The 12,500-nt window shown below is 57.8% G+C and overlaps 1 non-coding gene across 1 annotated transcript; it reads right to left on the bottom strand.

Annotated features, from left to right (window-relative positions):
* Window positions 1-9,582: 9,582 nt before the first annotated feature.
* On the bottom strand, window positions 9,583-9,701 carry LOC148058409 (5S ribosomal RNA). Its single transcript, XR_015709874.1, has one exon. It is a non-coding gene; the product is annotated as a 5S ribosomal RNA (ribosomal RNA).
* Between the last annotated feature and the right edge of the window lie 2,799 nt (window positions 9,702-12,500).

Below are 12,500 nucleotides of genomic sequence, written 5' to 3' on the forward strand. Positions count from 1 at the left end.
ATCACAGTGCGTCCATGACGCGCGAAGGTCGGCTTGAGCCTGAGCTCTTTCCCCGCCGCCTGCGCTGGAGCTCGATACTCTGTCCAAGTATCCTTCGCTCCTATTAACCTCTAGGTGGTTGCGCTCGTGACATCAAAAAGACCACTTTTTGAAGAGCAGTCACACTCGGAAAAAATTTCTTTCGTCAGGCAAAAGAACCAGAGTTCTCCGCGGCCATCCACTCCAACCTTGTCCGACTTTGAGGCACCAGGCTCGGCCACCCTCCGAGCCTTTTCCTTCCCTCTCCTGTTATGGTGCCTCCCTATTAACCTCTAGGTGGTTGCGCTCGTGACATCAAAAAGACCACTTTTTGAGGAGCAGTCACACTCGGAAAAAATTTCTTTCGTCAGGCAAAAGAACCAGAGTTCTCCGCGGCCATCCACTCCAACCTTGTCCGACTTTGAGGCACCAGGCTCGGCCACCCTCCGAGCCTTTTCCTTCCCTCTCCTGTTATGGTGCCTCCCTATTAACCTCTAGGTGGTTGCGCTCGTGACATCAAAAAGACCACTTTTTGAGGAGCAGTCACACTCGGAAAAAATTTCTTTCGTCAGGCAAAAGAACCAGAGTTCTCCGCGGCCATCCACTCCAACCTTGTCCGACTTTGAGGCACCAGGCTCGGCCACCCTCCGAGCCTTTTCGCTCCCTCTCCTGTTATGGTGCCTCCCTATTAACCTCTAGGTGGTTGCGCTCGTGACATCAAAAAGACCACTTTTTGAGGAGCAGTCACACTCGGAAAAAATTTCTTTCGTCAGGCAAAAGAACCAGAGTTCTCCGCGGCCATCCACTCCAACCTTGTCCGACTTTGAGGCACCAGGCTCGGCCACCCTCCGAGCCTTTTCACTCCCTCTCCTGTTATGGTGCCTCCCTATTAACCTCTAGGTGGTTGCGCTCGTGACATCAAAAAGACCACTTTTTGAGGAGCAGTCACACTCGGAAAAAATTTCTTTCGTCAGGCAAAAGAACCAGAGTTCTCCGCGGCCATCCACTCCAACCTTGTCCGACTTTGAGGCACCAGGCTCGGCCACCCTCCGAGCCTTTTCCTTCCCTCTCCTGTTATGGTGCCTCCCTATTAACCTCTAGGTGGTTGCGCTCGTGACATCAAAAAGACCACTTTTTGCAGAGCAGTCACACTCGGAAAAAATTTCTTTCGTCAGGCAAAAGAACCAGAGTTCTCCGCGGCCATCCACTCCAACCTTGTCCGACTTTGAGGCACCAGGCTCGGCCACCCTCCGAGCCTTTTCACTCCCTCTCCTGTTATGGTGCCTCCCTATTAACCTCTAGGTGGTTGCGCTCGTGACATCAAAAAGACCACTTTTTGCAGAGCAGTCACACTCGGAAAAAATTTCTTTCGTCAGGCAAAAGAACCAGAGTTCTCAGCGGTCATCCACTCCAACCTTGTCCGACTTTGAGGCACCAGGCTCGGCCACCCTCCGAGCCTTTTCACTCCCTCTCCTGTTATGGTGCCTCCCTATTAACCTCTAGGTGGTTGCGCTCGTGACATCAAAAAGACCACTTTTTGCAGAGCAGTCACACTCGGAAAAAATGTATTTCGTCTGGCAAAAGAACCAGAGTTTTCAGCGGTCATCCACTCCAACCTTGTCCGATTTTGAGGCACCAGGCTCGGCCACCCTCCGAGCCTTTTCACTCCCTCTCCTGTTATGGTGCCTCCCTATTAACCTCTAGGTGGTTGCGCTCGTGACATCAAAAAGACCACTTTTTGCAGAGCAGTCACACTCGGAAAAAATTTCTTTCGTCAGGCAAAAGAACCAGAGTTTTCAGCGGTCATCCACTCCAACCTTGTCCGATTTTGAGGCACCAGGCTCGGCCACCCTCCGAGCCTTTTCACTCCCTCTCCTGTTATGGTGCCTCCCTATTAACCTCTAGGTGGTTGCGCTCGTGACATCAAAAAGACCACTTTTTGCAGAGCAGTCACACTCGGAAAAAATTTCTTTCGTCTGGCAAAAGAACCAGAGTTTTCAGCGGTCATCCACTCCAACCTTGTCCGACTTTGAGGCACCAGGCTCGGCCACCCTCCGAGCCTTTTCACTCCCTCTCCTGTTATGGTGCCTCCCTATTAACCTCTAGGTGGTTGCGCTCGTGACATCAAAAAGACCACTTTTTGAGGAGCAGTCACACTCGGAAAAAATTTATTTCGTCTGGCAAAAGAACCAGAGTTTTCAGCGGTCATCCACTCCAACCTTGTCCGATTTTGAGGCACCAGGCTCGGCCACCCTCCGAGCCTTTTCACTCCCTCTCCTGTTATGGTGCCTCCCTATTAACCTCTAGGTGGTTGCGCTCGTGACATCAAAAAGACCACTTTTTGCAGAGCAGTCACACTCGGGAAAAATTTATTTCGTCTGGCAAAAGAACCAGAGTTTTCAGCGGTCATCCACTCCAACCTTGTCCGATTTTGAGGCACCAGGCTCGGCCACCCTCCGAGCCTTTTCACTCCCTCTCCTGTTATGGTGCCTCCCTATTAACCTCTAGGTGGTTGCGCTCGTGACATCAAAAAGACCACTTTTTTCAGAGCAGTCACACTCGGGAAAAATTTCTTTCGTCTGGCAAAAGAACCAGAGTTTTCAGCGGTCATCCACTCCAACCTTGTCCGATTTTGAGGCACCAGGCTCGGCCACCGTCCGAGCCTTTTCACTCCCTCTCCTGTTATGGTGCCTCCCTATTAACCTCTAGGTGGTTGCGCTCGTGACATCAAAAAGACCACTTTTTTCAGAGCAGTCACACTCGGGAAAAATTTCTTTCGTCTGGCAAAAGAACCAGAGTTTTCAGCGGTCATCCACTCCAACCTTGTCCGATTTTGAGGCACCAGGCTCGGCCACCCTCCGAGCCTTTTCACTCCCTCTCCTGTTATGGTGCCTCCCTATTAACCTCTAGGTGGTTGCGCTCGTGACATCAAAAAGACCACTTTTTTCAGAGCAGTCACACTCGGGAAAAATTTCTTTCGTCTGGCAAAAGAACCAGAGTTATCAGCGGTCATCCACTCCAACCTTGTCCGACGTTGAGGCACCGATGTCGGCCAAGTTCTGAGCGTTCCACCGCCGAATGCCACTGGTCCTCAACACAGCGGACTTCCAATCCAACCTTGTCCGACTTTGAGGCACCGAAGTCGGCCTCAGCCCGAGCCTTCCCCCGCCGACCTCACTGGAGCCCGCCATCCAGGGACCGGCGGAGGTCGCCCGCATGACCGCGGCAAAGTGTCTCAAAGTCGGGCACGACCGCTCGAGTCACCCGCCAACCCGGTCCGGGGCACCTCCAGGGACCGGCGGAGGTCGCCCGCATGACCGCGGCAAAGTGTCTCAAAGTCGGGCATGACCGCTCGAGTCACCCGCCAACCCGGTCCGGGGCACCTCCAGGGACCGGCGGAGGACGCCCGCATGACCGCGACAAAGTGTCTCAAAGTCGGGCACGACCGCTCGAGTCACCCGCCAACCCGGTCCGGGGCACCTCCAGGGACCGGCGGAGGACGCCCGCATGACCGCGACAAAGTGTCTCAAAGTCGGGCATGACCGCTCGAGTCACCCGCCAACCCTTTCCGGGGCACCTCCAGGGACCGGCGGAGGACGCCCGCATGACCGCGACAAAGTGTCTCAAAGTCGGGCATGACCGCTCGAGTCACCCGCCAACCCGGTCCGGGGCACCTCCAGGGACCGGCGGAGGACGCCCGCATGACCGCGACAAAGTGTCTCAAAGTCGGGCACGACCGCTCGAGTCACCCGCCAACCCGGTCCGGGGCACCTCCAGGGACCGGCGGAGGACGCCCGCATGACCGCGACAAAGTGTCTCAAAGTCGGGCACGACCGTTCGAGTCACCCGCCAACCCGGTCCGGGGAACCTCCGGGGACCGGCGGAGGTCGCTCGCATGACCGCGACAAAGTGTCTCAAAGTCGGGCACGACCGCTCGAGTCACCCGCCAACCCGGTCCGGGGCACCTCCAGGGACCGGCGGAGGACGCCCGCATGACCGCGACAAAGTGTCTCAAAGTCGGGCATGACCGTTCGAGTCACCCGCCAACCCGGTCCGGGGCACCTCCAGGGACCGGCGGAGGAGGCCCGCATGACCGCGACAAAGTGTCTCAAAGTCGGGCATGACCGCTCGAGTCACCCGCCAACCCGGTCCGGGGCACCTCCGGGGACCGGCGGAGGACGCCCGCATGACCGCGACAAAGTGTCTCAAAGTCGGGCACGACCGCTCGAGTCACCCGCCAACCCGGTCCGGGGCACCTCCGGGGACCGGCGGAGGACGCCCGCATGACCGCGACAAAGTGTCTCAAAGTCGGGCACGACCGCTCGAGTCACCCGCCAACCCGGTCCGGGGCACCTCCGGGGACCGGCGGAGGACGCCCGCATGACCGCGACAAAGTGTCTCAAAGTCGGGCATGACCGCTCGAGTCACCCGCCAACCCGGTCCGGGGCACCTCCGGGGACCGGCGGAGGACGCCCGCATGACCGCGACAAAGTGTCTCAAAGTCGGGCACGACCGCTCGAGTCACCCGCCAACCCGGTCCGGGGCACCTCCGGGGAGCAGTGGAGGTCGCTCGCATGACCGCGACAAAGTGTCTCAAAGTCGGGCATGACCGCTCGAGTCGCCCGCCATCCCGGTCCGGAGCTCAACACTTTGTCGTTTTTTCCACTCCCTCCCCATTAACCTCTAGGTGGTTGCGCTCGTGACATCAAAAAGACCACTTTTTGCAGAGCAGTCACACTCGGAAAAAATTCGTTTCGTCTGGCAAAAGAACCAGAGTTCTCAGCGGGCTTCCAGTCCAACCTTGTCCGATTTTGAGGCACCAGGCTCGGCCACAGTCCGAGCCCATTCACTCCCTCCCCTGTTGTACTCGCTCCCTATTAACCTCTAGGTGGTTGCGCTCGTGACATCAAAAAGACCACTTTTTGAGGAGCAGTCACACTTGGGAAAAATCCGTTTGCGCTCACACCATCCCTCCCCATTAACCTCTAGGTGGTTGCGCTCGTGACATCAAAAAGACCACTTTTTGAGGAGCAGTCACACTTAGGAAAAATCCGTTTGCGCTCACACCATCCCTCCCCATTAACCTCTAGGTGGTTGCGCTCGTGACATCAAAAAGACCACTTTTTGAGGAGCAGTCAGACACCGAGGTTTTCTGGATTTATGTCCGTTTTCCTGGTTCTCTGACTCGGGCACCTTGTGACCGACATCCCCCCCTTCCCTGGTTCTATTTTGCCGATACTTTGGTGAGTTTTCTACCCGCAAACCAAGCCCCCCAAGCCCGCCGCCTGGTGGGGGAACATGCCCCCTGGTCCTGGTTCTATTTTAGGACACTTTGGTGAGTTTTCTACCCGCAAACCAAGCCCCCCAAGCCCGCCGCCTGGTGGGGGAACATGCCCCCTGGTCCCGGTTCTATTTTAGGACACTTTGGTGAGTTTTCTACCCGCAAACCAAGCCCCCCAAGCCCGCCGCCTGGTGGGGGAAGATGCCCCCTGGTCCCGGTTCTATTTTAGGACACTTTGGTGAGTTTTCTACCCGCAAACCAAGCCCCCCAAGCCCGCCGCCTGGTGGGGGAACATGCCCCCTGGTCCCGGTTCTATTTTAGGACACTTTGGTGAGTTTTCTACCCGCAAACCAAGCCCCCCAAGCCCGCCGCCTGGTGGGGGAACATGCCGCCTAGCCCGGTTCTATTTTAGGTCACTTTGGTGAGTTTTCTACCCGCAAACCAAGCCCCCCAAGCCCGCCGCCTGGTGGGGGAAGAGGCCCCCTGGTCCCGGTTCTATTTTAGGACACTTTGGTGAGTTTTCTACCCGCAAACCAAGCCCCCCAAGCCCGCCGCCTGGTGGGGGAACATGCCCCCTGGTCCTGGTTCTATTTTAGGACACTTTGGTGAGTTTTCTACCCGCAAACCAAGCCCCCCAAGCCCGCCGCCTGGTGGGGGAACATGCCCCCTGGTCCCGGTTCTATTTTAGGACACTTTGGTGAGTTTTCTACCCGGAAACCAAGCCCCCCAAGCCCGCCACCTGGTGGGGGAAGAGGCCCCCTGGTCCCGGTTCTATTTTAGGACACTTTGGTGAGTTTTCTACCCACACTGCAGGTCCCCAAATGCCGCCATCTGGTGGGGGAACATGCCGCCTGCACCGGTTCTATTTTAAGTCACTTTGGTGAGTTTTCTGCCCACACTACGGGTCCCCAAATGCCGCCATCTGGTGGGGGAACATGCCGCCTGCACCGGTTCTATTTTAAGTCACTTTGGTGAGTTTTCTGCCCACACTACGGGTCCCCAAATGCCGCCATCTGGTGGGGGAACATGCCGCCTGCACCGGTTCTATTTTAAGTCACTTTGGTGAGTTTTCTGCCCACACTACGGGTCCCCAAATGCCGCCATCTGGTGGGGGAACATGCCGCCTGCACCGGTTCTATTTTAAGTCACTTTGGTGAGTTTTCTGCCCACACTACGGCTCCCCAAATGCCGCCATCTGGTGGGGGAACATGCCGCCTGCACCGGTTCTATTTTAAGTCACTTTGGTGAGTTTTCTACCCACACTACGGGTCCCCAAATGCCGCCATCTGGTGGGGGAACATGCCGCCTGCACCGGTTCTATTTTAAGTCACTTTGGTGAGTTTTCTACCCACACTACGGGTCCCCAAATGCCGCCATCTGGTGGGGGAACATGCCGCCTGCACCGGTTCTATTTTAAGTCACTTTGGTGAGTTTTCTGCCCACACTACGGGTCCCCAAATGCCGCCATCTGGTGGGGGAACTGCCGCCTAGTCCCGGTTCTATTTTAGGTCACTTTTCTCACTTTCTGACCCACAAATAATGCCCCAAATGCCGCCGCCTGGTGGGGGGAACTGCCGCCTAGTCCCGGTTCTATTTTAGGTCACTTTTCTCACTTTCTTACCCACAAATAATGCCCCAAATGCCGCCGCCTGGTGGGGGGAACTGCCGCCTAGTCCCGGTTCTATTTTAGGTCACTTTTCTCACTTTCTGACCCACAAATAATGCCCCAAATGCCGCCGCCTGGTGGGGGGAACTGCCGCCTAGTCCCGGTTCTATTTTAGGTCACTTTTCTCACTTTCTGACCCACAAATAATGCCCCAAATGCCGCCGCCTGGTGGGGGGAACTGCCGCCTAGTCCCGGTTCTATTTTAGGTCACTTTTCTCACTTTCTGACCCACAAATAATGCCCCAAATGCCGCCGCCTGGTGGGGGGAACTGCCGCCTAGTCCCGGTTCTATTTTAGGTCACTTTTCTCACTTTCTTACCCACAAATAATGCCCCAAATGCCGCCGCCTGGTGGGGGGAACTGCCGCCTAGTCCCGGTTCTATTTTAGGTCACTTTTCTCACTTTCTTACCCACAAATAATGCCCCAAATGCCGCCGCCTGGTGGGGGGAACTGCCGCCTAGTCCCGGTTCTATTTTAGGTCACTTTTCTCACTTTCTGACCCACAAATAATGCCCCAAATGCCGCCGCCTGGTGGGGGGAACTGCCGCCTAGTCCCGGTTCTATTTTAGGTCACTTTTCTCACTTTCTGACCCACAAATAATGCCCCAAATGCCGCCGCCTGGTGGGGGGAACTGCCGCCTAGTCCCGGTTCTATTTTAGGTCACTTTTCTCACTTTCTGACCCACAAATAATGCCCCAAATGCCGCCGCCTGGTGGGGGGAACTGCCGCCTAGTCCCGGTTCTATTTTAGGTCACTTTTCTCACTTTCTGACCCACAAATAATGCCCCAAATGCCGCCGCCTGGTGGGGGGAACTGCCGCCTAGTCCCGGTTCTATTTTAGGTCACTTTTCTCACTTTCTGACCCACAAATAATGCCCCAAATGCCGCCGCCTGGTGGGGGGAACTGCCGCCTAGTCCCGGTTCTATTTTAGGTCACTTTTCTCACTTTCTTACCCACAAATAATGCCCCAAATGCCGCCGCCTGGTGGGGGGAACTGCCGCCTAGTCCCGGTTCTATTTTAGGTCACTTTTCTCACTTTCTTACCCACAAATAATGCCCCAAATGCCGCCGCCTGGTGGGGGGAACTGCCGCCTAGTCCCGGTTCTATTTTAGGTCACTTTTCTCACTTTCTGACCCACAAATAATGCCCCAAATGCCGCCGCCTGGTGGGGGGAACTGCCGCCTAGTCCCGGTTCTATTTTAGGTCACTTTTCTCACTTTCTGACCCACAAATAATGCCCCAAATGCCGCCGCCTGGTGGGGGGAACTGCCGCCTAGTCCCGGTTCTATTTTAGGTCACTTTTCTCACTTTCTGACCCACAAATAATGCCCCAAATGCCGCCGCCTGGTGGGGGGAACTGCCGCCTAGTCCCGGTTCTATTTTAGGTCACTTTTCTCACTTTCTTACCCACAAATAATGCCCCAAATGCCGCCGCCTGGTGGGGGGAACTGCCGCCTAGTCCCGGTTCTATTTTAGGTCACTTTTCTCACTTTCTTACCCACAAATAATGCCCCAAATGCCGCCGCCTGGTGGGGGGAACTGCCGCCTAGTCCCGGTTCTATTTTAGGTCACTTTTCTCACTTTCTGACCCACAAATAATGCCCCAAATGCCGCCGCCTGGTGGGGGGAACTGCCGCCTAGTCCCGGTTCTATTTTAGGTCACTTTTCTCACTTTCTGACCCACAAATAATGCCCCAAATGCCGCCGCCTGGTGGGGGGAACTGCCGCCTAGTCCCGGTTCTATTTTAGGTCACTTTTCTCACTTTCTGACCCACAAATAATGCCCCAAATGCCGCCGCCTGGTGGGGGGAACTGCCGCCTAGTCCCGGTTCTATTTTAGGTCACTTTTCTCACTTTCTGACCCACAAATAATGCCCCAAATGCCGCCGCCTGGTGGGGGGAACTGCCGCCTAGTCCCGGTTCTATTTTAGGTCACTTTTCTCACTTTCTGACCCACAAATAATGCCCCAAATGCCGCCGCCTGGTGGGGGGAACTGCCGCCTAGTCCCGGTTCTATTTTAGGTCACTTTTCTCACTTTCTTACCCACAAATAATGCCCCAAATGCCGCCGCCTGGTGGGGGGAACTGCCGCCTAGTCCCGGTTCTATTTTAGGTCACTTTTCTCACTTTCTTACCCACAAATAATGCCCCAAATGCCGCCGCCTGGTGGGGGGAACTGCCGCCTAGTCCCGGTTCTATTTTAGGTCACTTTTCTCACTTTCTGACCCACAAATAATGCCCCAAATGCCGCCGCCTGGTGGGGGGAACTGCCGCCTAGTCCCGGTTCTATTTTAGGTCACTTTTCTCACTTTCTGACCCACAAATAATGCCCCAAATGCCGCCGCCTGGTGGGGGGAACTGCCGCCTAGTCCCGGTTCTATTTTAGGTCACTTTTCTCACTTTCTTACCCACAAATAATGCCCCAAATGCCGCCGCCTGGTGGGGGGAACTGCCGCCTAGTCCCGGTTCTATTTTAGGTCACTTTTCTCACTTTCTGACCCACAAATAATGCCCCAAATGCCGCCGCCTGGTGGGGGGAACTGCCTGCTAGTCCCGGTTCTATTTTAGGTCACTTTTCTCACTTTTCTACCCACAAATAATGGCAAAAAAAAATGCTTACAGCACCCAGTATTCCCAGGCGGTCTCCCATCCAAGTACTAACTGGGCCCGACCCTGCTTGGCTTCCGAGATCAGACGAGATCGGGCTCATTCAGGGTGGTGTGGCCGTAAGCGAGGGAAGCGCTTGTGAAATGCCCCAAAGTGTTGAAAATGTTCCCCAGGCCCCTGGTTCCCCATCCCCGCAGGAGGAGGCTCCCCAGGCCCCCTGGTTCCCCATCCCCGCAGGAGGAGGCTCCCCAGGCCCCCTGGTGCAGGAGGAGGCTCCCCAGGCCCCTGGTTCCCCATCCCCGCAGGAGGAGGCTCCCCAGGCCCCCTGGTTCCCCATCCCCGCAGGAGGAGGCTCCCCAGGCCCCATGGTTCCCCATCACCGCAGGAGGAGGCTCCCCAGGCCCCTGGTTCCCCATCCCCGCAGGAGGAGGCTCCCCAGGCCCCCTGGTTCCCCATCCCCGCAGGAGGAGGCTCCCCAGGCCCCATGGTTCCCCATCACCGCAGGAGGAGGCTCCCCAGGCCCCCTGGTTCCCCATCCCCGCAGGAGGAGGCTCCCCAGGCCCCCTGGTGCAGGAGGAGGCTCCCCAGGCCCCCTGGTTCCCCATCCCCGCAGGAGGAGGCTCCCCAGGCCCCCTGGTTCTCCATGCCCGCAGGAGGAGGCTCCCCAGGCCCCTGGTTCTCCATCCCCGCAGGAGGAGGCTCCCCAGGCCCCCTGGTTCTCCATCCCCGCAGGAGGAGGCTCCCCAGGCCCCCTGGTTCTCCATCCCCGCAGGAGGAGGCTCCCCAGGCCCCTGGTTCTCCATCCCCGCAGTAGGAGGCTCCCCAGGCCCCCTGGTTCTCCATCCCCGCAGGAGGAGGCTCCCCAGGCCCCCTGGTTCTCCATCCCCGCAGGAGGAGGCTCCCCAGGCCCCCTGGTTCTCCATCCCCGCAGGAGGAGGCTCCCCAGGCCCCTGGTTCTCCATGCCCGCAGGAGGAGGCTCCCCAGGCCCCCATGTTCTCCATGCCCGCAGGAGGAGGCTCCCCAGGCCCCTTGGTTCTCCATCCCCGCAGGAGGAGGCTCCCCAGGCCCCTGGTTCCCCATCCCCGCAGGAGGAGGCTCCCCAGGCCCCCTGGTTCTCCATGCCCGCAGGAGGAGGCTCCCCAGGCCCCCTGGTTCTCCATGCCCGCAGGAGGAGGCTCCCCAGGCCCCCTGGTTCTCCATGCCCGCAGGAGGAGGCTCCCCAGGCCCCCTGGTTCTCCATCCCCGCAGGAGGAGGCTCCCCAGGCCCCTGGTTCTCCATGCCCGCAGGAGGAGGCTCCCCAGGCCCCCTGGTTCTCCATGACCGCAGGAGGAGGCTCCCCAGGCCCCCTGGTTCTCCATCCCCGCAGGAGGAGGCTCCCCAGGCCCCCTGGTTCCCCATCCCCGCAGGAGGAGGCTCCCCAGGCCCCCTGGTTCTCCATGCCCGCAGGAGGAGGCTCCCCAGGCCCCCTGGTTCCCCATCCCCGCAGGAGGAGGCTCCCCAGGCCCCTGGTTCTCCATCACCGCAGGAGGAGGCTCCCCAGGCCCCCTGGTTCTCCATGCCCGCGGGAGGAGGCTCCCCAGGCCCCCTGGTTGGGAGAGGGGGAAAAAGACCAAAGTGTTTAAAAATGCCCCAAAGTGTTGAAAATGTTCCCCAGGCCCCTGGTTCCCCATCCCCGCAGGAGGAGGCTCCCCAGGCCCCCTGGTTGGGAGAGGGGGAAAAAGAGCAAAGTGTTTAAAAATGCCCCAAAGTGTTGAAAATGTTCCCCAGGCCCCTGGTTCCCCATCCCCGCAGGAGGAGGCTCCCCAGGCCCCCTGGTTGGGAGAGGGGGAAAAAGAGCAAAGTGTTTAAAAATGCCCCAAAGTGTTGAAAATGTTCCCCAGGCCCCTGGTTCCCCATCCCCGCAGGAGGAGGCTCCCCAGGCCCCCTGGTTGGGAGAGGGGGGAAAAAGACCAAAGTGTTTAAAAATGCCCCAAAGTGTTGAAAATGTTCCCCAGGCCCCTGGTTCCCCATCCCCGCAGGAGGAGGCTCCCCAGGCCCCCTGGTTGGGAGAGGGGGAAAAAGAGCAAAGTGTTTAAAAATGCCCCAAAGTGTTGAAAATGTTCCCCAGGCCCCTGGTTCCCCATCCCCGCAGGAGGAGGCTCCCCAGGCCCCCTGGTTGGGAGAGGGGGGAAAAGAGCAAAGTGTTTAAAAATGCCCCAAAGTGTTGAAAATGTTCCCCAGGCCCCTGGTTCCCCATCCCCGCAGGAGGAGGCTCCCCAGGCCCCCTGGTTGGGAGAGGGGGAAAAAGAGCAAAGTGTTTAAAAATGCCCCAAAGTGTTGAAAATGTTCCCCAGGCCCCTGGTTCCCCATCCCCGCAGGAGGAGGCTCCCCAGGCCCCCTGGTTGGGAGAGGGGGGAAAAAGACCAAAGTGTTTAAAAATGCCCCAAAGTGTTGAAAATGTTCCCCAGGCCCCTGGTTCCCCATCCCCGCAGGAGGAGGCTCCCCAGGCCCCCTGGTTGGGAGAGGGGGAAAAAGAGCAAAGTGTTTAAAAATGCCCCAAAGTGTTGAAAATGTTCCCCAGGCCCCTGGTTCCCCATCCCCGCAGGAGGAGGCTCCCCAGGCCCCCTGGTTGGGAGAGGGGGGAAAAGAGCAAAGTGTTTAAAAATGCCCCAAAGTGTTGAAAATGTTCCCCAGGCCCCTGGTTCCCCATCCCCGCAGGAGGAGGCTCCCCAGGCCCCCTGGTTGGGAGAGGGGGAAAAAGAGCAAAGTGTTTAAAAATGCCCCAAAGTGTTGAAAATGTTCCCCAGGCCCCTGGTTCCCCATCCCCGCAGGAGGAGGCTCCCCAGGCCCCCTGGTTGGGAGAGGGGGAAAAAGAGCAAAGTGTTTAAAAATGCCCCAAAGTGTTGAAAATGTTCCCCGGCCTCCTGGTACCCCATCCCCGCA

The sequence above is a fragment of the Callionymus lyra genome, unplaced genomic scaffold, assembly GCF_982586985.1.
Source record: "Callionymus lyra unplaced genomic scaffold, fCalLyr1.hap1.1 HAP1_SCAFFOLD_83, whole genome shotgun sequence".
NCBI classification, from domain to species: domain Eukaryota; kingdom Metazoa; phylum Chordata; class Actinopteri; order Syngnathiformes; family Callionymidae; genus Callionymus; species Callionymus lyra.